A 4,593-nucleotide genomic window follows, 5' to 3' on the forward strand; every position below is an offset into this window, starting at 1 on the left:
AGGCAAGCAACCGATTGTTGACTTCAGGAAGGGAAAGCCAATGGTCCGTGAACCTGTCTTCATTTGCGGGATGACGGTGAGGTGTGTTAACAGCTTCTGATGCATCTCTCTGATAATATGTCCCGGGTCCAGCACATCGATATAAATCACAAAGAAAGCTCACCAATGTCCTACTTTGTCAGAGCTTCATCTTGTCAGTGAATACTCTAGCGATCTTCAACAAGTGTACATCGGACAGCATACTGACTGCTTGCATCACGACACGATTCAGAAATTTGCATGCTCAAGAACGAAGGAGGCTGCAGCGGGTGGTGGATATTGTCTGGTCCACCATGGGTACTGACCACTTCACCATCCAAGGGATTTACAGGAAGCACTGCCTCAAGAAGGCAGCTAATATCAAAGACCAACATCACCCTGGCCACGCTCTCAGTACCACCATACGGAAGTAGATACAGGCGCCCAAGATCCCATGACATCCAGGTTCAGGAACAGCTCCTTCCCATCAATCAAGGTCTTGAACTACCCCCCCCCCCCCCCCCACTACCTCAACACCCAGCCTCTATGGACTTTGCACTTCTATGGTTATTCTACATGGTTTGGTTTTCGCACTATCAAAGCCTGGATTACTTCGAATAAATAATAATTTATTGTATATATATTGTTGTAATTGCATCTAATATGCCTGTAAAGCTGTAGTAGTAAGAACTTCATTGTTCTGGTTCATTTGTCTGGTACAAAAGGGACGGGTTACACCTTAACTGGAGGGGGACCAACGTTCTGGCAGACAGGTTTGCTAGTGCTACACGTGTGGGTTTAAACTAAATAGTGAGGGGGTGGGATTGACAAATTGGGAGTATAAAGATGGAGTTATAGGGGAAGTGAGTACAGGAAAAGTTACAAAAGCGTCCTGAATGAATGGGAAGGAAAGTCCGAGAAGGGATAAGAGAGTAAGGTCAGGGCCAATAGTGGCCGGTGTGAGAGAGGAGGTGAATACTGAAGTCAAAGTGTTGTATATGAATGCGCGAAGTATAAGAAATAAAGTGGATGAGCTTGAGGCTCAGTTAGAAATTGGCAAGTAAGATGTTGTGGGAATTACAGAGACATGGCTGCAAGAGGGCCAGGGCTGGGAACTGAATATTCAAGGGTATATACATCCTATCGAAAAGACAGACAGGTGGGCAGAGGGGATGGGGTAGCTCTGTTGGTGATGAAGAAATTCAGTCCCTTGTGAGGGGTGACATAGAATCAGGAGATGTAGAGTCAGTGTGGATAGAACTGAGGAATTGTAAGGGTAAAAAGACCCCAATGGGACTTATCTACAGGCTCCCAAACAGTAGCCTGGATATAGGGTGCGTTGAATCAAAAGTTAAAATTGACATGTCATAAAGATAATGCTACGGTTGTTATGGGAGATTTCAACATGCAGGTAGATGGGGGAAATTAGGTTGGTACTGGACCCAAGAAAGGGACTTTGTAGAGTGCCTTCGTGATGGATTCTTAGAGCAGCTTGTACTGGAGCCTACCAGGAGGAAGGCAATCCTGGATTTATTGTTATGTAATGAGCCGGATTTGATAGGGAACTTGAGATAGCCATTAGGAGGCAGTGACCATAATATGATATGTTTTAATCTACAATTTGAGAGGGAGAAGGGTAAATCGGAGGTGTCAGTATTACAGTTGAACAAAGGGGGCTATGGAGCCATGAGGGAGGAGCTGGCCAAAGTTGACTGGAAAGAAACCCCTGCAAGGATGACAGTGGAACAACAATGGCAGGTATTTCTGGGAATTATATAGAAGGTGCAGAATCAGTTCATTCCAAAGAGGAAGAAAGATTCCAAGGGTGTAAGGGGCGACCGTGGCTGACAAGGGAAGTCAGGGACAGTATAAAAAAAGAGAAGTATAACATAGCAAAGATCAGCAGGAAGCCAGAGGATTGGGTAACTTTTAAAGAATAATAGAAATAACTAAAAAGACAATACGGGGAGAAAAGATGAGGTACAAAGCTAAGCCAGCCAAGAATATAAAGGAGGATAGTAAAAGCTTCTTTAGGTATGTGAAGAGATAAAATTAGTTAAGACCAAAGTTGGACCCTCGAAGACTGAAAAAGGTGAATTTATTTTGGGGAACAAGGAAATGGCAGACGAGTTGAACAGGTACTTTGGATCCGTCTTCAATAAGGGCGACACAAACAATCTCCCAGATGTACTTGTGGCCAGAGGATCTAGAGTGATGGAGGAACTGAAGGAAATCCACATTAGGCAGGAAATGGTGTTGGGTCAACTGATGCGACTGAAGGCTAATAAATCCCCACGGCCTGATGGTCTGCATCCCAGGGTACTGGAGGATTGGAGGGTAGCTAATGTTTTAAGAAAGGCGGGAAACAGAAAACAGGGAATTATAGACCAGTTAGCCTGGCATTGGTGGTGGGGAAGATGCTGGAGTCAATTATAAAAGATGAAATAGCAACACATTTGGATAGCAGTAACAGGAGTGATCCGAGTCAGCATGGATTTACGAAGGGGAAATCATGCTTGACTAATTTTCTGGAATTTTTTTAGGATGTAAGTCGGAAAATGGACATGGGAGAGTCATTGGATGTAATGTACCTGGACTTTCAGAAAGCATTTGATAAGGTCCCATGTAGGAGATTAGTGGGCAAAATTAAAGCACACGGTATTGGGGGTAGGGTGCTGACATGGATAAAAAATTGGTTTGCAGACAGAAAACAAAGAGCTGGATTCACGGGTCCCTTTCAGAATGGCAGGCAGTGACTAGTGGGGTACCGCAAGGCTTGGTGCTGGGACCGCAGCTATTTACAATATACATCAATGATTTAGATGAAGGGATTCAGAGTAACATTAGCAAATTTGCAGATGACACAAAGCTAGGTGGCAGTGTGAACTGTAAGGAGAATGCTATGAGAATACAGGGTGACTTGGGCAGGTTGGGTGAATGGGCAGATGCATGGCAGTTGCAGTTTAATGTGAGGTTCTCGCCTTTGGTAGCAAAAACAGGAAGGCAGATTATTATCTAAATGGTGTCAAGTTGGAAAAAGGGGAAGTACAACAGGATCTGAGGGTCCTTGTTCATCAGTCACTGAAAGTAAGCATGCAGGTACAGCAGGCAGTGAACAAAGCGAATGGCATGTTGGCCTTCATAACAGGAGGAGTTGAGTATAGAAGCAAAGAGGTCCTTTGTAGTTGTACAGGGCCCTAGTGAGACCACACCTGGAGTATTGTGTACAGTTTTGGTCTCCAAATTCAAGGAAGGACATTCTTGCTATTGAGGGAGTGCAGCGTAGGTTCACCAGGTTATTTCCTGGGATGCCGAGACTGTCATATGTTGATAGAATGGAGCTGCTGGGCTTGTATACTCTGGAATTTAGAAGGATGAGAGGATATCATTGAAACATATAAGATTGTTAAGGGTTTGGACACGCTGGAGGCAGGAAACATGTTCCCAATATTGGGGGAGTCCAGAACCAGGGACCACAATTTTAAGAATAAGGGGTAAGCCATTTAGAACGGAGATGAGGAAAAACTTTTTCACACAAAGAGTTGTGAGTCTATGGAATTCTCTGCCTCAGAAGGCGGTAGATGCTGGTTCTCTGGATGCTTTCAAGAGAGAGTTAGATAGAGCTCTTAAAGACAGCGGAGTCAGGGGATATGAGGTGAAGGCAGGAACGGGATGCTGATTGTGGATGATCAGCCAAGATCACATTGAATGGCGGTGCAGGCTCGAAGTGCAGAATGGCCAACCTCTGCATCTATTGTCTATATCGGGTGCATATAACAAATAAACACTTTTGGTTTTTTGATGTTTCGTGATACCTAGAAACCAATAAAGAATCATTCTCTGGGGAACATTTGTCCCTAGCACCAGAAGGGGAGGCAGTAGTATACTTAAGGAAATCAGGAGGGTAAAAAGGGGATAGATACAAAATGCTGGAGTAACTCAGCGGGACATGCAGCATCTCTGGTTAGAAGGAATGGGTGTCGTTTCAGGTTGAGATGTGAGATAGCTTTGACAAGGAGGATTGAGGAGAATGCAAAGAGATTTTTTTCAGTATGTTAAGTATAGAAGTTAAGAAAGAGGGTGAGAAAGAGGCATAATAATGGGGAAGGCCGAGTGTCAGTGATCATGCCCCTTATCACCTGATCTAAGTAATCTCCAGATGGTCCTTTGCTCCCCCGCCTCCCCTCACCTACTCGGCATTGAAGAGCAATTCCTGCCTCTTCGTTCAAATCTGAGGAAGGACCCCGGCACGAAACATTGACCGTTTTATCTTTCCACAGATACTGCCAGACTGGCTGAGTTCTTCCAGCATTTCCATTTTTGTTTCAGATCGCAGTATCTGCAGTCTGACTGGTTTTCCATTACAGATGAAAACACTCAGCAAACCGAGCAGCGACTGCAGAGAGAGAAGCAGGGGACACGCCAGGAGTGTAGAAAGGACCTGAAATGTCGGCCATTCTTTTTCTCCAGAGATGCTGCCTGACCCGCTGAGTTTCTCCAGCACTTTGTGTCTAACTTTCCAGGAGTGTTACTGATCTGTTTCAGGTTTCCTGGCTGTGTATTCTGCTTCGGAAA

Source organism: Amblyraja radiata, chromosome 8 (genome assembly GCF_010909765.2).
Source record: "Amblyraja radiata isolate CabotCenter1 chromosome 8, sAmbRad1.1.pri, whole genome shotgun sequence".
In the NCBI taxonomy this organism is placed as follows: Eukaryota; Metazoa; Chordata; class Chondrichthyes; order Rajiformes; family Rajidae; genus Amblyraja; species Amblyraja radiata.